At 44.9% G+C, this 21,813-nt stretch overlaps 26 non-coding genes across 26 annotated transcripts; all 26 read left to right on the top strand.

Moving 5' to 3' along the window:
- Nucleotides 1–851: 851 nt before the first annotated feature.
- LOC142514465 (5S ribosomal RNA) lies at nucleotides 852–972 on the top strand. Its single transcript, XR_012810356.1, has one exon. It is a non-coding gene; the product is annotated as a 5S ribosomal RNA (ribosomal RNA).
- A 682-nt stretch (nucleotides 973–1,654) lies between these two features.
- Nucleotides 1,655–1,772, top strand: LOC142509332 (5S ribosomal RNA). Its single transcript, XR_012807511.1, has one exon. It is a non-coding gene; the product is annotated as a 5S ribosomal RNA (ribosomal RNA).
- A 683-nt stretch (nucleotides 1,773–2,455) lies between these two features.
- Nucleotides 2,456–2,576, top strand: LOC142515830 (5S ribosomal RNA). The gene has a single exon (XR_012811654.1). It is a non-coding gene; the product is annotated as a 5S ribosomal RNA (ribosomal RNA).
- A 681-nt stretch (nucleotides 2,577–3,257) lies between these two features.
- On the top strand, nucleotides 3,258–3,376 carry LOC142513381 (5S ribosomal RNA). The gene has a single exon (XR_012809331.1). It is a non-coding gene; the product is annotated as a 5S ribosomal RNA (ribosomal RNA).
- Nucleotides 3,377–4,060: 684 nt separating this feature from the next.
- On the top strand, nucleotides 4,061–4,179 carry LOC142513370 (5S ribosomal RNA). The gene has a single exon (XR_012809320.1). It is a non-coding gene; the product is annotated as a 5S ribosomal RNA (ribosomal RNA).
- Nucleotides 4,180–4,862: 683 nt separating this feature from the next.
- Nucleotides 4,863–4,981, top strand: LOC142509761 (5S ribosomal RNA). The gene has a single exon (XR_012807917.1). It is a non-coding gene; the product is annotated as a 5S ribosomal RNA (ribosomal RNA).
- A 683-nt stretch (nucleotides 4,982–5,664) lies between these two features.
- LOC142513358 (5S ribosomal RNA) lies at nucleotides 5,665–5,783 on the top strand. The gene has a single exon (XR_012809309.1). It is a non-coding gene; the product is annotated as a 5S ribosomal RNA (ribosomal RNA).
- Nucleotides 5,784–6,466: 683 nt separating this feature from the next.
- On the top strand, nucleotides 6,467–6,585 carry LOC142513346 (5S ribosomal RNA). Its single transcript, XR_012809298.1, has one exon. It is a non-coding gene; the product is annotated as a 5S ribosomal RNA (ribosomal RNA).
- A 682-nt stretch (nucleotides 6,586–7,267) lies between these two features.
- On the top strand, nucleotides 7,268–7,388 carry LOC142513855 (5S ribosomal RNA). The gene has a single exon (XR_012809780.1). It is a non-coding gene; the product is annotated as a 5S ribosomal RNA (ribosomal RNA).
- Nucleotides 7,389–8,071: 683 nt separating this feature from the next.
- LOC142513179 (5S ribosomal RNA) lies at nucleotides 8,072–8,191 on the top strand. Its single transcript, XR_012809140.1, has one exon. It is a non-coding gene; the product is annotated as a 5S ribosomal RNA (ribosomal RNA).
- Nucleotides 8,192–8,875: 684 nt separating this feature from the next.
- Nucleotides 8,876–8,994, top strand: LOC142513335 (5S ribosomal RNA). The gene has a single exon (XR_012809287.1). It is a non-coding gene; the product is annotated as a 5S ribosomal RNA (ribosomal RNA).
- A 682-nt stretch (nucleotides 8,995–9,676) lies between these two features.
- LOC142513178 (5S ribosomal RNA) lies at nucleotides 9,677–9,796 on the top strand. Its single transcript, XR_012809139.1, has one exon. It is a non-coding gene; the product is annotated as a 5S ribosomal RNA (ribosomal RNA).
- Nucleotides 9,797–10,479: 683 nt separating this feature from the next.
- Nucleotides 10,480–10,598, top strand: LOC142513324 (5S ribosomal RNA). The gene has a single exon (XR_012809276.1). It is a non-coding gene; the product is annotated as a 5S ribosomal RNA (ribosomal RNA).
- Nucleotides 10,599–11,280: 682 nt separating this feature from the next.
- Nucleotides 11,281–11,400, top strand: LOC142513177 (5S ribosomal RNA). Its single transcript, XR_012809138.1, has one exon. It is a non-coding gene; the product is annotated as a 5S ribosomal RNA (ribosomal RNA).
- A 681-nt stretch (nucleotides 11,401–12,081) lies between these two features.
- On the top strand, nucleotides 12,082–12,202 carry LOC142514464 (5S ribosomal RNA). The gene has a single exon (XR_012810355.1). It is a non-coding gene; the product is annotated as a 5S ribosomal RNA (ribosomal RNA).
- Nucleotides 12,203–12,883: 681 nt separating this feature from the next.
- On the top strand, nucleotides 12,884–13,001 carry LOC142513809 (5S ribosomal RNA). Its single transcript, XR_012809736.1, has one exon. It is a non-coding gene; the product is annotated as a 5S ribosomal RNA (ribosomal RNA).
- Nucleotides 13,002–13,684: 683 nt separating this feature from the next.
- On the top strand, nucleotides 13,685–13,803 carry LOC142507668 (5S ribosomal RNA). Its single transcript, XR_012805919.1, has one exon. It is a non-coding gene; the product is annotated as a 5S ribosomal RNA (ribosomal RNA).
- Nucleotides 13,804–14,486: 683 nt separating this feature from the next.
- Nucleotides 14,487–14,607, top strand: LOC142515054 (5S ribosomal RNA). Its single transcript, XR_012810918.1, has one exon. It is a non-coding gene; the product is annotated as a 5S ribosomal RNA (ribosomal RNA).
- A 682-nt stretch (nucleotides 14,608–15,289) lies between these two features.
- Nucleotides 15,290–15,409, top strand: LOC142513413 (5S ribosomal RNA). The gene has a single exon (XR_012809361.1). It is a non-coding gene; the product is annotated as a 5S ribosomal RNA (ribosomal RNA).
- A 682-nt stretch (nucleotides 15,410–16,091) lies between these two features.
- LOC142513312 (5S ribosomal RNA) lies at nucleotides 16,092–16,210 on the top strand. Its single transcript, XR_012809265.1, has one exon. It is a non-coding gene; the product is annotated as a 5S ribosomal RNA (ribosomal RNA).
- A 684-nt stretch (nucleotides 16,211–16,894) lies between these two features.
- On the top strand, nucleotides 16,895–17,015 carry LOC142515613 (5S ribosomal RNA). The gene has a single exon (XR_012811448.1). It is a non-coding gene; the product is annotated as a 5S ribosomal RNA (ribosomal RNA).
- Nucleotides 17,016–17,698: 683 nt separating this feature from the next.
- On the top strand, nucleotides 17,699–17,819 carry LOC142507381 (5S ribosomal RNA). The gene has a single exon (XR_012805640.1). It is a non-coding gene; the product is annotated as a 5S ribosomal RNA (ribosomal RNA).
- A 1,057-nt stretch (nucleotides 17,820–18,876) lies between these two features.
- LOC142513300 (5S ribosomal RNA) lies at nucleotides 18,877–18,995 on the top strand. The gene has a single exon (XR_012809254.1). It is a non-coding gene; the product is annotated as a 5S ribosomal RNA (ribosomal RNA).
- Nucleotides 18,996–19,677: 682 nt separating this feature from the next.
- LOC142507653 (5S ribosomal RNA) lies at nucleotides 19,678–19,797 on the top strand. The gene has a single exon (XR_012805904.1). It is a non-coding gene; the product is annotated as a 5S ribosomal RNA (ribosomal RNA).
- A 684-nt stretch (nucleotides 19,798–20,481) lies between these two features.
- Nucleotides 20,482–20,602, top strand: LOC142514463 (5S ribosomal RNA). The gene has a single exon (XR_012810354.1). It is a non-coding gene; the product is annotated as a 5S ribosomal RNA (ribosomal RNA).
- Nucleotides 20,603–21,284: 682 nt separating this feature from the next.
- Nucleotides 21,285–21,403, top strand: LOC142506325 (5S ribosomal RNA). The gene has a single exon (XR_012804620.1). It is a non-coding gene; the product is annotated as a 5S ribosomal RNA (ribosomal RNA).
- Nucleotides 21,404–21,813: the final 410 nt, after the last annotated feature.

Raw genomic sequence — 21,813 nt, 5'->3', positions numbered from 1 at the left:
AATTTTCTTCTCTAAGACCCTCTAATTTGCTATTTACCGCTTCTGTTAATGTTCTGTTTCCTCGAGAAATCCGTTTAGGAAGTTCGAAATTCGATTCCGGATCCATTTTATCGTATCCCAGGAATAATAATAGCTTTACATTCTTGGAAGTCCTCGTGTTGCACCCTTTTTCGTGTTTTTCTATTTTTGATTACTTGTTGACAGACGATTTTCGGCTCAAATCATCTGAATCTCGATCGGGACCAGATAAGACATGTGAAATGAAAGTAGCTCGGGCACTGTCGGATTTGGACAAAATTGTAGGCTAATTTGATTGTAAACGGGCAAACGGACGAGACTCATTACTACGCAATGAGCTGACGAGATTTTAGCCGAATTCCTTCTCTAAGACCCTCTAATTTGCGATTTACCGCTTCTGTTAAGCTTTCGTTTCCTCGAGAAATCCGCTTAGGAAGTTCGAAATTCGATTCCGGTTCCATTTTATCGTATTCCAGGCATAATAACAGCTTTACATTCGTTATTTCCTTCTTCTTATTTTTTTTTCTATTTTCTGGGAACATTTATCGATTTTTGTTGTCGTGAGCCGGTTCTGTGCGGAAGGGTATGACGCAGATTACTCCGGAGACGGTTAACTCATTAAAAACAATTATTTCGACTGTTTTATCCATAATTTACATAAACGGTCGCGACACGAGGTCTTCCCAGGGAGGTCACCCATCCTAGCTCTGCCATCGAGCTAGAACGCTTAACTTCATGGTTATGATTGGGCGAGAGGAGTGCCGCGTGTTGTCCATCGCCGCCCGCTCCACACGTACTCGAGGGATATAAGAATAAACATCCCACTCAATGTCGGGTGCGATCATACCAGCACTAATGCACCGGATCCCATCAGAACTCCGAAGTTAAGCGTGCTTGGGCGAAAGCGCAGTACTAGGATGGGTGACCCCCTGGGAAGTCCTCGTGTTGCACCCCTTTTCGTGTTTTTCTATTTTGATTACTTGTTGACAGACGATTTTCAGCTCAAATCATCTGAATCTCGATCGGGACCAGATAAGACATGTGAAATGAAAGTAGCTCGGGCACTGCCGGATTTGGACAAAATTGTAGGCTAATTTGATTGTAAACGGGCAAACGGACGAGACTCATTACTACGCAATGAGCTGACGAGATTTTATCCGAATTCCTTCTCTAAGACCCTCTAATTTATGATTTACCGCTTTTGTTAAGCTTTCGTTTCCTCGAGAAATCCGCTTAGAAAGTTCGAAATTCGATTCCGGTTCCATTTTATCGTATTCCAAGCATAATAATAGCTTTACATTCGTTATTTCCATCTTCTTATTTTTTTTTCAATTTTCTGGGAACATTTATTCATTTTAGTTGTCGTTAGCCGGTTCTGTGTGGAAGGGTATGACGCAGATTACTCCGGAGACGGTTAACTCATTAAAATCAATATTTCGACTGTTTTTTCCATAATTTACGTAAACGGTCGCGACACGAGGTTTTCCCAGGGAGGTCACCCATCCTAGCTCTGCCATCGCGCCAGAACGCTTAACTTCATGGTTATGATTAGGCGAGAGTAGTGCCGCGTGTTGTCCATCGCCGCCCGCTCCACACGTACTCGAGGGATATAAGAATAAACATCCCACTCAATGTCAGGTGCGATCATACTAGCACTAATGCACCGGATCCCATCAGAACTCTGAAGTTAAGGTGCTTGGGCGAGAGCAGTACAATGATGGGTGACCCCCTGGGAAGTCCTCGTGTTACACCCCTTTTCGTGTTTTTTCTATTTTTGATTACTTGTTGACAGACGATTTTCGGCTCAAATCATCTGAATCTCGATCGGGACTAGATAAGACATGTGAAATGAAAGTAGCTCGGGCACTGCCGGATTTGGACAAAATTGTAGGCTAATTTGATTGTAAACGGGCAAACGGACGAGACTCATTCTACGCAATGAGCTGACGAGATTTTAGCCAAATTCCTTCTCTAAGACCCTCTAATTTGCGATTTACCGCTTCTGTTCAGCTTTCGTTTCCTCGAGAAATCCGCCTAGGAAGTTCGAAATTCGATTCCGGTTCCATTTTATCGTATCCCAGGCATAATAATAGCTTTACATTCGTTATTTCCTTCTTCTTATTTTTTTTCTATTTTCTGGGAACATTTATCGATTTTTGTTGTCGTGAGCCGGTTCTGTGCGGAAGGGTATGACGCAGATTACTCCGGAGACGGTTAACTCATTAAAAACAATTATTTCGACTGTTTCATCCATAATTTACGTAAACGGTCGCGACACGAGGTCTTCCCAGGGAGGTCACCCATCCTAACTCTGCCATCGCGCCAGAACGCTTAACTTCATGGTTATGATTGGGCGAGAGCAGTGCCGCGTGTTGTCCATCGCCGCCCGCTCAACACGTCTTCGAGGGATATAAGAATAAACATCTCACTCAATGTCGGGTGCTATCATACCAGCACTAATGCACCGGATCCCATCAGAACTCCGAAGTTAAGCGTGCTTGGGCGAAAGCGCAGTACTAGGATGGGTGACCCCCTGGGAAGTCCTCGTGTTGCACCCCTTTTCGTGTTTTTCTATTTTGATTACTTGTTGACAGACGATTTTCGGCTCAAATCATCTGAATCTCGATCGGGACCAGACAAGACAAGTGAAATGAAAGTAGCTCGGGCACTGCCGGATTTGGACAAAATTGTAGGCTAATTTGATTGTAAACGGGCAAACGGACGAGACTCATTACTACGCAATGAGCTGACGAGATTTTAGCCGAATTCCTTCTCTAAGACCCTCTAATTTGCGATTACCGCTTCTGTTAAGCTTTCGTTTCCTCGAAAAATCCTCTTAGGAAGTTCGAAATTCGATTCTGGTTCCATTTTATCGTATCCTAAGAATAATAATAGCTTTACATTCGTTATTTCCTTCTTCTTATTTTTTTTCTATTTTCTGCGAACATTTATCGATTTTTGTTGTCGTGAGCCGGTTCTGTGCGGAAGGGTATGACGCAGATTACTCCGGAGACGGTTAACTCATTAAAAACAATTATTTCGACTGTTTTATCCATAATTTACGTAAACGGTCGCGACACGAGGTCTTCCCAGGGAGGTCACCCATCCTAGCTCTGCCATCGCGCCAGAACGCTTAACTTCATGGTTATGATTGGGCGAGAGCAGTGCCGCGTGTTGTCCATCGCCGCCCGCTCCACACGTACTCGAGGGATATAAGAATAAACATCCCACTCAATGTCGGGTGCGATCATACCAGCACTAATGCACCGGATCCCATCAGAACTCCGAAGTTAAGCGTGCTTGGGCGAGAGCAGTACTAGGATGGGTGACCCCCTGGGAAGTCCTCGTGTTGCACCCCTTTTCGTGTTTTTCTATTTTTGATTACTTGTTGACAGACGATTTTCGGCTCAAATCATCTGAATCTCGATCGGGACCAGATAAGACATGTGAAATGAAAGTAGCTCGGGCACTGCCGGATTTGGACAAAATTGTAGGCTAATTTGATTGTAAACGAGCAAACGGACGAGACTCATTACTACGCAATGAGCTGACGAGATTTTAGCCGAATTCCTTCTCTAAGACCCTCTAATTTGCGATTTACCGCTTCTGTTAAGCTTTCGTTTCCTCGAGAAATCTGCTTAGGAAGTTCGAAATTCGATTCCGGTTCCATTTTATCGTATCCCAGGCATAATAATAGCTTTACATTCGTTATTTCCTTCTTCTTATTTTTTTTTCTATTTTCTGGGAACATTTATCGATTTTTGTTGTCGTGAGCCGGTTCTGTGCGGAAGGGTATGACGCAGATTACTCCGGAGACGGTTAACTCATTAAAAACAATTATTTCGACTGTTTTATCCATAATTTACGTAAACGGTCGCGACACGAGGTCTTCCCAGGGAGGTCACCCATCCTAGCTCTGCCATCGCGCCAGAACGCTTAACTTCATGGTTATGATTGGGCGAGAGCAGTGCCGCGTGTTGTCCATCGCCGCCCGCTCCACACGTACTCGAGGGATATAAGAATAAACATCCCACTCAATGTCGGGTGCGATCATACCAGCACTAATGCACCGGATCCCATCAGAACTCCGAAGTTAAGCGTGCTTGGGCGAGAGCAGTACTAGGATGGGTGACCCCCTGGGAAGTCCTCGTGTTGCACCCCTTTTCGTGTTTTTCTATTTTTGATTACTTGTTGACAGACGATTTTCGGCTCAAATCATCTGAATCTCGATCGGGACCAGATAAGACATGTGAAATGAAAGTAGCTCGGGCACTGCCGGATTTGGACAAAATTGTAGGCTAATTTGATTGTAAACGGGCAAACGGACGAGACTCATTACTACGCAATGAGCTGACGAGATTTTAGCCGAATTCCTTCTCTAAGACCCTCTAATTTGCGATTTACCGCTTCTGTTAAGCTTTCGTTTCCTCGAGAAATCCGCTTAGGAAGTTCGAAATTCGATTCCGGTTCCATTTTATCGTATCCGAGGCATAATAATAGCTTTACATTCGTTATTTCCTTCTTCTTATTTTTTTTCTATTTTCTGGGAACATTTATCGATTTTTGTTGTCGTGAGCCGGTTCTGTGCGGAAGGGTATGACGCAGATTACTCCGGAGACGGTTAACTCATTAAAAACAATTATTTCGACTGTTTTATCCATAATTTACGTAAACGGTCGCGACACGAGGTCTTCCCAGGGAGGTCACCCATCCTAGCTCTGCCATCGCGCCAAAACGCTTAACTTCATGGTTATGATTGGGCGAGAGCAGTGCCGCGTGTTGTCCATCGCCGCCCGCTCCACACGTACTCGAGGGATATAAGAATAAACATCCCACTCAATGTCGGGTGCGATCATACCAGCACTAATGCACCGGATCCCATCAGAACTCCGAAATTAAGCGTGCTTGGGCGAGAGCAGTACTAGGATGGGTGACCCCCTGGGAAGTCCTCGTGTTGCACCCCTTTTCGTGTTTTTCTATTTTTGATTACTTGTTGACAGACGATTTTCGGCTCAAATCATCTGAATCTCGATCGGGACTAGATAAGACATGTGAAATGAAAGTAGCTCGGGCACTGCCGGATTTGGACAAAATTGTAGGCTAATTTGATTGTAAACGGGCAAACGGACGAGATTCATTACTACGCAATGAGCTGACGAGATTTTAGCCGAATTCCTTCTCTAAGACCCTCTAATTTGCGATTTACCGCTTCTGTTAAGCTTTCGTTTCCTCGAGAAATCCGCTTAGGAAGTTCGAAATTCGATTCCGGTTCCATTTTATCGTATCCGAGGCATAATAATAGCTTTACATTCGTTATTTCCTTCTTCTTATTTTTTTTCTATTTTCTGGGAACATTTATCGATTTTTGTTGTCGTGAGCCGGTTCTGTGCGGAAGGGTATGACGCAGATTACTCCGGAGACGGTTAACTCATTAAAAACAATTATTTCGACTGTTTTATCCATAATTTACGTAAACGGTCGCGACACGAGGTCTTCCCAGGGAGGTCACCCATCCTAGCTCTGCCATCGCGCCAGAACGCTTAACTTCATGGTTATGATTGGGCGAGAGCAGTGCCGCGTGTTGTCCATCGCCGCCCGCTCCACACGTACTCGAGGGATATAAGAATAAACATCCCACTCAATGTCGGGTGCGATCATACCAGCACTAATGCACCGGATCCCATCAGAACTCCGAAGTTAAGCGTGCTTGGGCGAGAGCAGTACTAGGATGGGTGACCCCCTGGGAAGTCCTCGTGTTGCACCCCTTTTCGTGTTTTTCTATTTTTGATTACTTGTTGACAGACGATTTTCGGCTCAAATCATCTGAATCTCGATCGGGACCAGATAAGACATGTGAAATGAAAGTAGCTCGGGCACTGCCGGATTTGGACAAAATTGTAGGCTAATTTGATTGTAAACGGGCAAACGGACGAGACTCATTACTACGCAATGAGCTGACGAGATTTTAGCCGAATTCCTTCTCTAAGACCCTCTAATTTGCGATTTACCGCTTCTGTTAAGCTTTCGTTTCCTCGAGAAATCCGCTTAGGAAGTTCGAAATTCGATTCTGGTTCCATTTTATCGTATCCCAGGCATAATAATAGCTTTACATTCGTTATTTCCTTCTTCTTATTTTTTTTCTATTTTCTGGGAACATTTATCGATTTTTGTTGTCGTGAGCCGGTTCTGTGCGGAAGGGTATGACGCAGATTACTCCGGAGACGGTTAACTCATTAAAAACAATTATTTCGACTGTTTTATCCATAATTTACGTAAACGGTCGCGACACGAGGTCTTCCCAGGGAGGTCACCCATCCTACCTCTGCCATCGCGCCAGAACGCTTAACTTCATGGTTATGATTGGGCGAGAGCAGTGCCGCGTGTTGTCCATCGCCGCCCGCTCCACACGTACTCGAGGGATATAAGAATAAACATCCCACTCAATGTCGGGTGCGATCATACCAGCACTAATGCACCGGATCCCATCAGAACTCCGAAGTTAAGCGTGCTTGGGCGAGAGCAGTACTAGGATGGGTGACCCCCTGGGAAGTCCTCGTGTTGCACCCCTTTTCGTGTTTTTCTATTTTTGATTACTTGTTGACAGACGATTTTCGGCTCAAATCATCTGAATCTCGATCGGACCAGATAAGACATGTGAAATGAAAGTAGCTCGGGCACTGCCGGATTTGGACAAAATTGTAGGCTAATTTGATTGTAAACGGGCAAACGGACGAGACTCATTACTACGCAATGAGCTGACGAGATTTTAGCCGAATTCCTTCTCTAAGACCCTCTAATTTGCGATTTACCGCTTCTGTTAAGCTTTCGTTTCCTCGAGAAATCCGCTTAGGAAGTTCGAAATTCGATTCGGTTCCATTTTATCGTATCCCAGGCATAATAATAGCTTTACATTCGTTATTTCCTTCTTCTTATTTTTTTTTCTATTTTCTGGGAACATTTATCGATTTTTGTTGTCGTGAGCCGGTTCTGTGCGGAAGGGTATGACGCAGATTACTCCGGAGACGGTTAACTCATTAAAAACAATTATTTCGACTGTTTTATCCATAATTTACGTAAACGGTCGCGACACGAGGTCTTCCCAGGGAGGTCACCCATCCTAGCTCTGCCATCGCGCCAGAACGCTTAACTTCATGGTTATGATTGGGCGAGAGCAGTGCCGCGTGTTGTCCATCGCCGCCCGCTCCACACGTACTCGAGGGATATAAGAATAAACATCCCACTCAATGTCGGGTGCGATCATACCAGCACTAATGCACCGGATCCCATCAGAACTCCGAAGTTAAGCGTGCTTGGGCGAAAGTGCAGTACTAGGATGGGTGACCCCCTGGGAAGTCCTCGTGTTGCACCCCTTTTCGTGTTTTTCTATTTTTGATTACTTGTTGACACACGATTTTCGGCTCAAATCATCTGAATCTCGATCGGGACCAGATAAAACATGTGAAATGAAAGTAGCTCGGGCACTGCCGGATTTGGACAAAATTGTAGGCTAATTTGATTGTAAACGGGCAAACGGACGAGACTCATTACTACGCAATGAGCTGACGAGATTTTAGCCGAATTCCTTCTCTAAGACCCTCTAATTTGCGATTTACCGCTTCTGTTCAGCTTTCGTTTCCTCGAGAAATCCGCTTAGGAAGTTCGAAATTCGATTCCGGTTCCATTTTATCGTATCCAGGCATAATAATAGCTTTACATTCGTTATTTCCTTCTTCTTATTTTTTTTTCTATTTTCTGGGAACATTTATCGATTTTTGTTGTCGTGAGCCGGTTCTGTGCGGAAGGGTATGACGCAGATTACTCCGGAGACGGTTAACTCATTAAAAACAATTATTTCGACTGTTTTATCCATAATTTACGTAAACGGTCGCGACACGAGGTCTTCCCAGGGAGGTCACCCATCCTAGCTCTGCCATCGCGCCAGAACGCTTAACTTCATGGTTATGATTGGGCGAGAGCAGTGCCGCGTGTTGTCCATCGCCGCCCGCTCCACACGTACTCGAGGGATATAAGAATAAACATCCCACTCAATGTCGGGTGCGATCATACCAGCACTAATGCACCGGATCCCATCAGAACTCCGAAGTTAAGCGTGCTTGGGCGAAGAGCAGTACTAGGATGGGTGACCCCCTGGGAAGTCCTCGTGTTGCACCCCTTTTCGTGTTTTTCTATTTTTGATTACTTGTTGACAGACGATTTTCGGCTCAAATCATCTGAATCTCGATCGGGACCAGATAAGACATGTGAAATGAAAGTAGCTCGGGCACTGCCGGATTTGGACAAAATTGTAGGCTAATTTGATTGTAAACGGGCAAACGGACGAGACTCATTACTACGCAATGAGCTGACGAGATTTTAGCCGAATTCCTTCTCTAAGACCCTCTAATTTGCGATTTACCGCTTCTGTTAAGCTTTCGTTTCCTCGAGAAATCCGCTTAGGAAGTTCGAAATTCGATTCTGGTTCCATTTTATCGTATCCCAGGCATAATAATAGCTTTACATTCGTTATTTCCTTCTTCTTATTTTTTTTTCTATTTTCTGGGAACATTTATCGATTTTTGTTGTCGTGAGCCGGTTCTGTGCGGAAGGGTATGACGCAGATTACTCCGGAGACGGTTAACTCATTAAAAACAATTATTTCGACTGTTTTATCCATAATTTACGTAAACGGTCGCGACACGAGGTCTTCCCAGGGAGGTCACCCATCCTAGCTCTGCCATCGCGCCAGAACGCTTAACTTCATGGTTATGATTGGGCGAGAGCAGTGCCGCGTGTTGTCCATCGCCGCCCGCTCCACACGTACTCGAGGGATATAAGAATAAACATCCCACTCAATGTCGGGTGCGATCATACCAGCACTAATGCACCGGATCCCATCAGAACTCCGAAGTTAAGCGTGCTTGGGCGAGAGCAGTACTAGGATGGGTGACCCCCTGGGAAGTCCTCGTGTTGCACCCCTTTTCGTGTTTTTCTATTTTGATTACTTGTTGACAGACGAGTTTCGGCTCAAATCATCTGAATCTCGATCGGGACCAGATAAGACATGTGAAATGAAAGTAGCTCGGGCACTGCCGGATTTGGACAAAATTGTAGGCTAATTTGATTGTAAACGGGCAAACGGACGAGACTCATTACTACGCAATGAGCTGACGAGATTTTAGCCGAATTCCTTCTCTAAGACCCTCTAATTTGCGATTTACCGCTTCTGTTAAGCTTTCGTTTCCTCGAGAAATCCGCTTAGGAAGTTCGAAATTCGATTCCGGTTCCATTTTATCGTATCCGAGGCATAATAATAGCTTTACATTCGTTATTTCCTTCTTCTTATTTTTTTTCTATTTTCTGGGAACATTTATCGATTTTTGTTGTCGTGAGCCGGTTCTGTGCGGAAGGGTATGACGCAGATTACTCCGGAGACGGTTAACTCATTAAAAACAATTATTTCGACTGTTTTATCCATAATTTACGTAAACGGTCGCGACACGAGGTCTTCCCAGGGAGGTCACCCATCCTAGCTCTGCCATCGCGCCAGAACGCTTAACTTCATGGTTATGATTGGGCGAGAGCAGTGCCGCGTGTTGTCCATCGCCGCCCGCTCCACACGTACTCGAGGGATATAAGAATAAACATCCCACTCAATGTCGGGTGCGATCATACCAGCACTAATGCACCGGATCCCATCAGAACTCCGAAGTTAAGCGTGCTTGGGCGAAGAGCAGTACTAGGATGGGTGACCCCCTGGGAAGTCCTCGTGTTGCACCCCTTTTCGTGTTTTTCTATTTTTGATTACTTGTTGACAGACGATTTTCGGCTCAAATCATCTGAATCTCGATCGGGACCAGATAAGACATGTGAAATGAAAGTAGCTCGGGCACTGCCGGATTTGGACAAAATTGTAGGCTAATTTGATTGTAAACGGGCAAACGGACGAGACTCATTACTACGCAATGAGCTGACGAGATTTTAGCCGAATTCCTTCTCTAAGACCCTCTAATTTGCGATTTACCGCTTCTGTTAAGCTTTCGTTTCCTCGAGAAATCCGCTTAGGAAGTTCGAAATTCGATTCCGGTTCCATTTTATCGTATCCTAGGCATAATAATAGCTTTACATTCGTTATTTCCTTCTTCTTATTTTTTTTCTATTTTCTGGGAACATTTATCGATTTTTGTTGTCGTGAGCCGGTTCTGTGCGGAAGGGTATGACGCAGATTACTCCGGAGACGGTTAACTCATTAAAAACAATTATTTCGACTGTTTTATCCATAATTTACGTAAACGGTCGCGACACGAGGTCTTCCCAGGGAGGTCACCCATCCTAGCTCTGCCATCGCGCCAGAACGCTTAACTTCATGGTTATGATTGGGCGAGAGCAGTGCCGCGTGTTGTCCATCGCCGCCCGCTCCACACGTACTCGAGGGATATAAGAATAAACATCCCACTCAATGTCGGGTGCGATCATACCAGCACTAATGCACCGGATCCCATCAGAACTCCGAAGTTAAGCGTGCTTGGGCGAGAGCAGTACTAGGATGGGTGACCCCCTGGGAAGTCCTCGTGTTGCACCCCTTTTCGTGTTTTTCTATTTTTGATTACTTGTTGACAGACGATTTTCGGCTCAAATCATCTGAATCTCGATCGGGACCAGATAAGACATGTGAAATGAAAGTAGCTCGGGCACTGCCGGATTTGGACAAAATTGTAGGCTAATTTGATTGTAAACGGGCAAACGGACGAGACTCATTACTACGCAATGAGCTGACGAGATTTTAGCCGAATTCCTTCTCTAAGACCCTCTAATTTGCGATTTACCGCTTCTGTTAAGCTTTCGTTTCCTCGAGAAATCCGCTTAGGAAGTTCGAAATTCGATTCTGGTTCCATTTTATCGTATCCTAAGCATAATAATAGCTTTACATTCGTTATTTCCTTCTTCTTATTTTTTTTCTATTTTCTGGGAACATTTATCGATTTTTGTTGTCGTGAGCCGGTTCTGTGCGGAAGGGTATGACGCAGATTACTCCGGAGACGGTAACTCATTAAAAACAATTATTTCGACTGTTTTATCCATAATTTACGTAAACGGTCGCGACACGAGGTCTTCCCAGGGAGGTCACCCATCCTAGCTCTGCCATCGCGCCAGAACGCTTAACTTCATGGTTATGATTGGGCGAGAGCAGTGCCGCGTGTTGTCCATCGCCGCCCGCTCCACACGTACTCGAGGGATATAAGAATAAACATCCCACTCAATGTCGGGTGCGATCATACCAGCACTAATGCACCGGATCCCATCAGAACTCCGAAGTTAAGCGTGCTTGGGCGAAGAGCAGTACTAGGATGGGTGACCCCCTGGGAAGTCCTCGTGTTGCACCCCTTTTCGTGTTTTTCTATTTTGATTACTTGTTGACAGACGATTTTCGGCTCAAATCATCTGAATCTCGATCGGGACCAGATAAGACATGTGAAATGAAAGTAGCTCGGGCACTGCCGGATTTGGACAAAATTGTAGGCTAATTTGATTGTAAACGGGCAAACGGACGAGACTCATTACTACGCAATGAGCTGACGAGATTTTAGCCGAATTCCTTCTCTAAGACCCTCTAATTTGCGATTTACCGCTTCTGTTAAGCTTTCGTTTCCTCGAGAAATCCGCTTAGGAAGTTCGAAATTCGATTCCGGTTCCATTTTATCGTATCCAGGCATAATAATAGCTTTACATTCGTTATTTCCTTCTTCTTATTTTTTTTCTATTTTCTGGGAACATTTATCGATTTTTGTTGTCGTGAGCCGGTTCTGTGCGGAAGGGTATGACGCAGATTACTCCGGAGACGGTTAACTCATTAAAAACAATTATTTCGACTGTTTTATCCATAATTTACGTAAACGGTCGCGACACGAGGTCTTCCCAGGGAGGTCACCCATCCTAGCTCTGCCATCGCGCCAGAACGCTTAACTTCATGGTTATGATTGGGCGAGAGCAGTGCCGCGTGTTGTCCATCGCCGCCCGCTCCACACGTACTCGAGGGATATAAGAATAAACATCCCACTCAATGTCGGGTGCGATCATACCAGCACTAATGCACCGGATCCCATCAGAACTCCGAAGTTAAGCGTGCTTGGGCGAAAGCGCAGTACTAGGATGGGTGACCCCCTGGGAAGTCCTCGTGTTGCACCCCTTTTCGTGTTTTTCTATTTTGATTACTTGTTGACAGACGATTTTCGGCTCAAATCATCTGAATCTCGATCGGGACCAGATAAGACATGTGAAATGAAAGTAGCTCGGGCACTGCCGGATTTGGACAAAATTGTAGGCTAATTTGATTGTAAACGGGCAAACGGACGAGACTCATTACTACGCAATGAGCTGACGAGATTTTAGCCGAATTCCTTCTCTAAGACCCTCTAATTTGCGATTTACCGCTTCTGTTAAGCTTTCGTTTCCTCGAGAAATCCGCTTAGGAAGTTCGAAATTCGATTCTGGTTCCATTTTATCGTATCCCAAGCATAATAATAGCTTTACATTCGTTATTTCCTTCTTCTTATTTTTTTTCTATTTTCTGGGAACATTTATCGATTTTTGTTGTCGTGAGCCGGTTCTGTGCGGAAGGGTATGACGCAGATTACTCCGGAGACGGTTAACTCATTAAAAACAATTATTTCGACTGTTTTATCCATAATTTACGTAAACGGTCGCGACACGAGGTCTTCCCAGGGAGGTCACCCATCCTACCTCTGCCATCGCGCCAGAACGCTTAACTTCATGGTTATGATTGGGCGAGAGCAGTGCCGCGTGTTGTCCATCGCCGCCCGCTCCACACGTACTCGAGGGATATAAGAATAAACATCCCACTCAATGTCGGTGCGATCATACCAGCACTAATGCACCGGATCCCATCAGAACTCCGAAGTTAAGCGTGCTTGGGCGAGAGCAGTACTAGGATGGGTGACCCCTGGGAAGTCCTCGTGTTGCACCCCTTTTCGTGTTTTTCTATTTTGATTACTTGTTGACAGACGATTTTCGGCTCAAATCATCTGAATCTCGATCGGGACCAGATAAGACATGTGAAATGAAAGTAGCTCGGGCACTGCCGGATTTGGACAAAATTGTAGGCTAATTTGATTGTAAACGGCAAACGGACGAGACTCATTACTACGCAATGAGCTGACGAGATTTTAGCCGAATTCCTTCTCTAAGACCCTCTAATTTGCGATTTACCGCTTCTGTTAAGCTTTCGTTTCCTCGAGAAATCCTGCTTAGGAAGTTCGAAATTCGATTCTGGTTCCATTTTATCGTATCCCAAGAATAATAATAGCTTTACATTCGTTATTTCCTTCTTCTTATTTTTTTTTCTATTTTCTGGGTACAATATTCGATTTTTGTTGTCGTGAGCCGGTTCTGTGCGGAAGGGTATGACGCAGATTACACCGGAGACGGTTAACTCATTAAAAACAATTATTTCGACTGTTTTATCCATAATTTACGTAAACGGTCGCGACACGAGGTCTTCCCAGGGAGGTCACCCATCCTACCTCTGCCATCGCGCCAGAACGCTTAACTTCATGGTTATGATTGGGCGAGAGCAGTGCCGCGTGTTGTCCATCGCCGCCCGCTCCACACGTACTCGAGGGATATAAGAATAAACATCCCACTCAATGTCTGGTGCGATCATACCAGCACTAATGCACCGGATCCCATCAGAACTCCGAAGTTAAGCGTGCTTGGGCGAGAGCAGTACTAGGATGGGTGACCCCCTGGGAAGTCCTCGTGTTGCACCCCTTTTCGTGTTTTTCTATTTCTGATTACTTGTTGACAGACGAGTTTCGGCTCAAATCATCTGAATCTCGATCGGGACCAGATAAGACATGTGAAATGAAAGTAGCTCGGGCACTGCCGGATTTGGACAAAATTCTAGGCTAATTTGATTGTAAACGGGCAAACGGACGAGACTCATTACTACGCAATGAGCTGACGAGATTTTAGCCGAATTCCTTCTCTAAGACCCTCTAATTTGCGATTTACCGCTTCTGTTAAGCTTTCGTTTCCTCGAGAAATCCGCTTAGGAAGTTCGAAATTCGATTCCGGTTCCATTTTATCGTATCCGAGGCATAATAATAGCTTTACATTCGTTATTTCCTTCTTCTTATTTTTTTTCTATTTTCTGGGAACATTTATCGATTTTTGTTGTCGTGAGCCGGTTCTGTGCGGAAGGGTATGACGCAGATTACTCCGGAGACGGTTAACTCATTAAAAACAATTATTTCGACTGTTTTATCCATAATTTACGTAAACGGTCGCGACACGAGGTCTTCCCAGGGAGGTCACCCATCCTAGCTCTGCCATCGCGCCAGAACGCTTAACTTCATGGTTATGATTGGGCGAGAGCAGTGCCGCGTGTTGTCCATCGCCGCCCGCTCCACACGTACACGAGGGATATAAGAATAAACATCCCACTCAATGTCGGGTGCGATCATACCAGCACTAATGCATCGGATCCCATCAGAACTCCGAAGTTAAGCGTGCTTGGGCGAAAGTGCAGTACTAGGATGGGTGACCCCCTGGGAAGTTCTCGTGTTGCACCCCTTTTCGTGTTTTTCTATTTTTGATTACTTGTTGACAGACGATTTTCGGCTCAAATCATCTGAATCTCGATCGGGACCAGATAAAACATGTGAAATGAAAGTAGCTCGGGCACTGCCGGATTTGGACAAAATTGTAGGCTAATTTGATTGTAAACGGCAAACGGACGAGACTCATTACTACGCAATGAGCTGACGAGATTTTAGCCGAATTCCATCTCTAAGACACTCTAATTTGCGATTTACCGCTTCTGTTAAGCTTTCGTTTCCTCGAGAAATCCGCTTAGGAAGTTTGAAATTCGATTCCGGTTCCATTTTATCGTATCCCAAGCATAATAATAGCTTTACATTCGTTATTTCCTTCTTCTTATTTTTTTTCTATTTTCTGGGAACATTTATCGATTTTTGTTGTCGTGAGCCGGTTCTGTGCGGAAGGGTATGACGCAGATTACTCCGGAGACGGTTAACTCATTAAAAACAATTATTTCGACTGTTTTATCCATAATTTACGTAAACGGTCGCGACACGAGGTCTTCCCAGGGAGGTCACCCATCCTAGCTCTGCCATCGCGCCAGAACGCTTAACTTCATGGTTATGATTGGGCGAGAGCAGTGCCGCGTGTTGTCCATCGCCGCCCGCTCCACACGTACTCGAGGGATATAAGAATAAACATCCCACTCAATGTCGGGTGCGATCATACCAGCACTAATGCACCGGATCCCATCAGAACTCCGAAGTTAAGCGTGCTTGGGCGAGAGGCAGTACTAGGATGGGTGACCCCATGGGAAGTCCTCGTGTTGCACCCTTTTCGTGTTTTTCTATTTCTGATTACTTGTTGACAGACGAGTTTCGGCTCAAATCATCTGAATCTCGATCGGGACCAGATAAGACATGTGAAATGAAAGTAGCTCGGGCACTGCCGGATTTGGACAAAATTCTAGGCTAATTTGATTGTAAACGGGCAAACGGACGAGACTCATTACTACGCAATGAGCTGACGAGATTTTAGCCGAATTCCTTCTCTAAGACCCTCTAATTTGCGATTTACCGCTTCTGTTAAGCTTTCGTTTCCTCGAGAAATCCGCTTAGGAAGTTCGAAATTCGATTCTGGTTCCATTTTATCGTATCCCAGGCATAATAATAGCTTTACATTCGTTATTTCCTTCTTCTTATTTTTTTTCTATTTTCTGGGAACATTTATCGATTTTTGTTGTCGTGAGCCGGTTCTGTGCGGAAGGGTATGACGCAGATTACTCCGGAGACGGTTAACTCATTAAAAACAATTATTTCGACTGTTTTATCCATAATTTACGTAAACGGTCGCGACACGAGGTCTTCCCAGGGAGGTCACCCATCCTAGCTCTGCCATCGCGCCAGAACGCTTAACTTCATGGTTATGATTGGGCGAGAGCAGTGCCGCGTGTTGTCCATCGCCGCCCGCTCCACACGTACTCGAGGGATATAAGAATAAACATCCCACTCAATGTCGGGTGCGATCATACCAGCACTAATGCACCGGATCCCATCAGAACTCCGAAGTTAAGCGTGCTTGGGCGAGAGCAGTACTAGGATGGGTGACCCCCTGGGAAGTCCTCGTGTTGCACCCCTTTTCGTGTTTTTCTATTTCTTGATTACTTGTTGACAGACGAGTTTCGGCTCAAATCATCTGAATCTCGATCGGGACCAGATAAGACATGTGAAATGAAAGTAGCTCGGGCACTGCCGGATTTGGACAAAATTCTAGGCTAATTTGATTGTAAACGGGCAAACGGACGAGACTCATTACTACGCAATGAGCTGACGAGATTTTAGCCGAATTCCTTCTCTAAGACCCTCTAATTTGCGATTTACCGCTTCTGTTAAGCTTTCGTTTCCTCGAGAAATCCGCTTAGGAAGTTCGAAATTCGATTCCGGTTCCATTTTATCGTATCCGAGGCATAATAATAGCTTTACATTCGTTATTTCCTTCTTCTTATTTTTTTTCTATTTTCTGGGAACATTTATCGATTTTTGTTGTCGTGAGCCGGTTCTGTGCGGAAGGGTATGACGCAGATTACTCCGGAGACGGTGAACTCATTAAAAACAATTATTTCGACTGTTTTATCCATAATTTACGTAAACGGTCGCGACACGAGGTCTTCCCAGGGAGGTCACCCATCCTAGCTCTGCCATCGCGCCAGAACGCTTAACTTCATGGTTATGATTGGGCGAGAGCAGTGCCGCGTGTTGTCCATCGCCGCCCGCTCCACACGTACTCGAGGGATATAAGAATAAACATCCCACTCAATGTCAGGTGCGATCATACCAGCACTAATGCACCGGATCCCATCAGAACTCCGAAGTTAAGCGTGCTTGGGCGAAAGCGCAGTACTAGGATGGGTGACCCCCTGGGAAGTCCTCGTGTTGCACCCCTTTTCGTGTTTTTCTATTTTTGATTACTTGTTGACAGACGAGTTTCGGCTCAAATCATCTGAATCTCGATCGGGACCAGATAAGACATGTGAAATGAAAGTAGCTCGGGCACTGCCGGATTTGGACAAAATTGTAGGCTAATTTGATTGTAAACGGGCAAACGGACGAGACTCATTACTACGCAATGAGCTGACGAGATTTTAGCCGAATTCCTTCTCTAAGACCCTCTAATTTGCGATTTACCGCTTCTGTTAAGCTTTCGTTTTCTCGAGAAATCCGCTTAGGAAGTTCGAAATTCGATTCCGGTTCCATTTTATCGTATCCGAGGCATAATAATAGCTTTACATTCGTTATTTCCTTCTTCTTATTTTTTTTCTATTTTCTGGGAACATTTATCGATTTTTGTTGTCGTGAGCCGGTTCTGTGCGGAAGGGTATGACGCAGATTACTCCGGAGACGAATAACTCATTAAAAACAATTATTTCGACTGTTTTATCCATAATTTACGTAAACGGTCGCGACACGAGGTCTTCCCAGGGAGGTCACCCATCCTAGCTCTGCCATCGCGCCAGAACGCTTAACTTCATGGTTATGATTGGGCGAGAGCAGTGCCACGTGTTGTCCATCGCCGCCCGCTCCACACGTACTCGAGGGATATAAGAATAAACATCCCACTCAATGTCGAGTGCGATCATACCAGCACTAATGCACCGGATCCCATCAGAACTCCGAAGTTAAGCGTGCTTGGGCGAAAGCGCAGTACTAGGATCGGTGACCACCTGGGAAGTCCTCGTGTTGCACCCCTTTTCGTGTTTTTCTATTTTTGATTACTTGTTGACGGACGATTTTCTGCTCAAATCATCTGAATCTCGATCGGGACCAAATAAGACATGTGAAATCAGCGTAGCTCGGGTACTGCCTGATTTGGACAAAATTGTAGGCTAATTTTATTGTAAACGGGCAAACGGACGAGACTCATTACTCCGCAAAGTGCTCGCGAGATTTTAGCTAAATTTCTTCTCTAAGACCCTCTAAGTTGCGATTTACAACTTCTGTTAATGTTTCGTTTCCTCAAAAAATCCGTTTAGGAAGTTCGAAATTCGATTCCGGATCCATTTTATCGTATCCCAGGAATAATAATAGCTTTACATTCATAGAAGTCCTCGTGTTGCACCCCTTTTCGTGTTTTTCTATTTTTGATTACTTGTTGACAGACGATTTTCGGCTCAAATCATCTGAATCTCGATCGGGACCAGATAAGACATGTGAAATGAAAGTAGCTCGGGCACTACCGGATTTGGACAAAATTGTAGGCTAATTTGATTGTAAACGGGCAAACGGACGAGACTCATTACTACGCAATGAGCTGACGAGATTTTATCCGAATTCCTTCTCTAAGACCCTCTAATTTGCGATTTACCGCTTCTGTTAAGCTTTCGTTTCCTCGAGAAATCCGCTTAGGAAGTTCGAAATTCGATTCCGGTTCCATTTTATCGTATCCCAGGCATAATAATAGCTTTACATTCGTTATTTCCTTCTTCTTATTTTTTTTTCTATTTTCTGGGAACATTTATCGATTTTTGTTGTCGTGAGCCGGTTCTGTGCGGAAGGGTATGACGCAGATTACTCCGGAGACGGTTAACTCATTAAAAACAATTATTTCGACTGTTTTATCCATAATTTACGTAAACGGTCGCGACACGAGGTCTTCCCAGGGAGGTCACCCATCCTAGCTCTGCCATCGCGCCAGAACGCTTAACTTCATGGTTATGATTGGGCGAGAGCAGTGCCGCGTGTTGTCCATCGCCGCCCGCTCCACACGTACTCGAGGGATATAAGAATAAACATCCCACTCAATGTCGGGTGCGATCATACCAGCACTAATGCACCGGATCCCATCAGAACTCCGAAGTTAAGCGTGCTTGGGCGAGAGCAGTACTAGGATGGGTGACCCCCTGGGAAGTCCTCGTGTTGCACCCCTTTTCGTGTTTTTCTATTTTTGATTACTTGTTGACAGACGAGTTTCGGCTCAAATCATCTGAATCTCGATCGGGACCAGATAAGACATGTGAAATGAAAGTAGCTCGGGCACTGCCGGATTTGGACAAAATTGTAGGCTAATTTGATTGTAAACGGGCAAACGGACGAGACTCATTACTACGCAATGAGCTGACGAGATTTTAGCCGAATTCCTTCTCTAAGACCCTCTAATTTGCGATTTACCGCTTCTGTTAAGCTTTCGTTTCCTCGAGAAATCCGCTTAGGAAGTTCGAAATTCGATTCGGTTCCATTTTATCGTATCCCAAGCATAATAATAGCTTTACATTCGTTATTTCCTTCTTCTTATTTTTTTTCTATTTTCTGGGAACATTTATCGATTTTTGTTGTCGTGAGCCGGTTCTGTGCGGAAGGGTATGACGCAGATTACTCCGGAGACGGTCAACTCATTAAAAACAATTATTTCGACTGTTTTATCCATAATTTACGTAAACGGTCGCGACACGAGGTCTTCCCAGGGAGGTCACCCATCCTAGCTCTGCCATCGCGCCAGAACGCTTAACTTCATGGTTATGATTGGGCGAGAGCAGTGCCGCGTGTTGTCCATCGCCGCCCGCTCCACACGTACTCGAGGGATATAAGAATAAACATCCCACTCAATGTCGGGTGCGATCATACCAGCACTAATGAACCGGATCCCAAAAGAATTCCGAAGTTAAGCGTGCTTGGGCGAAGAGCAGTACTAGGATGGGTGACCCCCTGGGAAGTCCTCGTGTTGCACCCCTTTTCGTGTTTTTTCTATTTTGATTACTTGTTGACAGACGAGTTTCGGCTCAAATCATCTGAATCTCGATCGGGACCAGATAAGACATGTGAAATGAAAGTAGCTCGGGCACTGCCGGATTTGGACAAAATTGTAGGCTAATTTGATTGTAAACGGGCAAACGGACGAGACTCATTACTACGCAATGAGCTGACGAGATTTTAGCCGAATTCCTTCTCTAAGACCCTCTAATTTGCGATTTACCGCTTCTGTTAAGCTTTCGTTTCCTCGAGAAATCCGCTTAGGAAGTTCGAAATTCGATTCCGGTTCCATTTTATCGTATCCCAGGCATAATAATAGCTTTACATTCGTTATTTCCTTCTTCTTATTTTTTTTTCTATTTTCTGGGAACATTTATCGATTTTTGTTGTCGTGAGCCGGTTCTGTGCGGAAGGGTATGACGCAGATTACTCCGGAGACGGTGAACTCATTAAAAACAATTATTTCGACTGTTTTATCCATAATTTACGTAAACGGTCGCGACACGAGGTCTTCCCAGGGAGGTCACCCATCCTAGCTCTGCCATCGCGCCAGAACGCTTAACTTCATGGTTATGATTGGGCGAGAGCAGTGCCGCGTGTTGTCCATCGCCGCCCGCTCCACACGTACTCGAGGGATATAAGAATAAACATCCCACTCAATGTCGGGTGCGATCATACCAGCACTAATGCACCGGATCCCATCAGAACTCCGAAGTTAAGCGTGCTTGGGCGAAAGCGCAGTACTAGGATGGGTGACCCCCTGGGAAGTCCTCGTGTTGCACCCCTTTTGGTGTTTTTCTATTTTTGATTACTTGTTGACAGACGATTTTCGGCTCAAATCATCTGAATCTCAATCGAGACCAGATAAGACATGTGAAATGAAAGTAGCTCGGGCAATGCCGGATTTGGACAAAATTGTAGGCTAATTTGATTGTAAACGGGCAAACGGACGAGACTCATTACTACGCAATGAGCTGACGAGATTTTAGCCGAATTCCATCTCTAAGACACTCTAATTTGCGATTTACCGCTTCTGTTAAGCTTTCGTTTCCTCGAGAAATCCGCTTAGGAAGTTTGAAATTCGATTCCGGTTCCATTTTATCGTATCCCAACATAATAATTGCTTGTACATTCGTTATTTCCTTCTTCTTATTTTTTTTCTATTTTCTGGGAACATTTATCGATTTTTGTTGTCGTGAGCCGGTTCTGTGCGGAAGGGTATGACGCAGATTACTCCGGAGACGGTTAACTCATTAAAATAATTATTTCGACTGTTTTATCCATAATTTACGTAAACGGTCGCGACACGAGGTCTTCCCAGGGAGGTCACCCATCCTAGCTCTGCCATCGCGCCAGAACGCTTAACTTCATGGTTATGATTGGGCGAGAGCACTGCCGCGTGTTGTCCATCGCCGCCCGCTCCACACGTACTCGAGGGATATAAGAATAAACATCCCACTCAATGTCGGGTGCGATCATACCAGCACTAATGCACCGGATCCCATCAGAACTCCGAAGTTAAGCGTGCTTGGGCGAGAGCAGTACTAGGATGGGTGACCCCCTGGGAAGTCCTCGTGTTGCACCCTTTTCGTGTTTTTCTATTTTGATTACTTGTTGACAGACGATTTTCGGCTCAAATCATCTGAATCTCGATCGGGACCAGATAAGACATGTGAAATGAAAGTAGCTCGGGCACTGCCGGATTTGGACAAAATTGTAGGCTAATTTGATTGTAAACGGGCAAACGGACGAGACTCATTACTACGCAATGAGCTGACGAGATTTTAGCCGAATTCCTTCTCTAAGACCCTCTAATTTGCGATTTACCGCTTCTGTTAAGCTTTCGTTTCCTCGAGAAATCCGCTTAGGAAGTTCGAAATTCGATTCTGGTTCCATTTTATCGTATCCCAGGCATAATAATAGCTTTACATTCGTTATTTCCTTCTTCTTATTTTTTTTTATATTTTCTGGGAACATTTATCGATTTTTGTTGTCG

The sequence above is a fragment of the Primulina tabacum genome, chromosome 10 (assembly GCF_025594145.1).
Source record: "Primulina tabacum isolate GXHZ01 chromosome 10, ASM2559414v2, whole genome shotgun sequence".
NCBI classification, from domain to species: Eukaryota; Viridiplantae; Streptophyta; class Magnoliopsida; order Lamiales; family Gesneriaceae; genus Primulina; species Primulina tabacum.
Note: the sequence above shows the minus strand (reverse complement) of the source record. Positions and strands in the feature narration are given on the sequence as shown.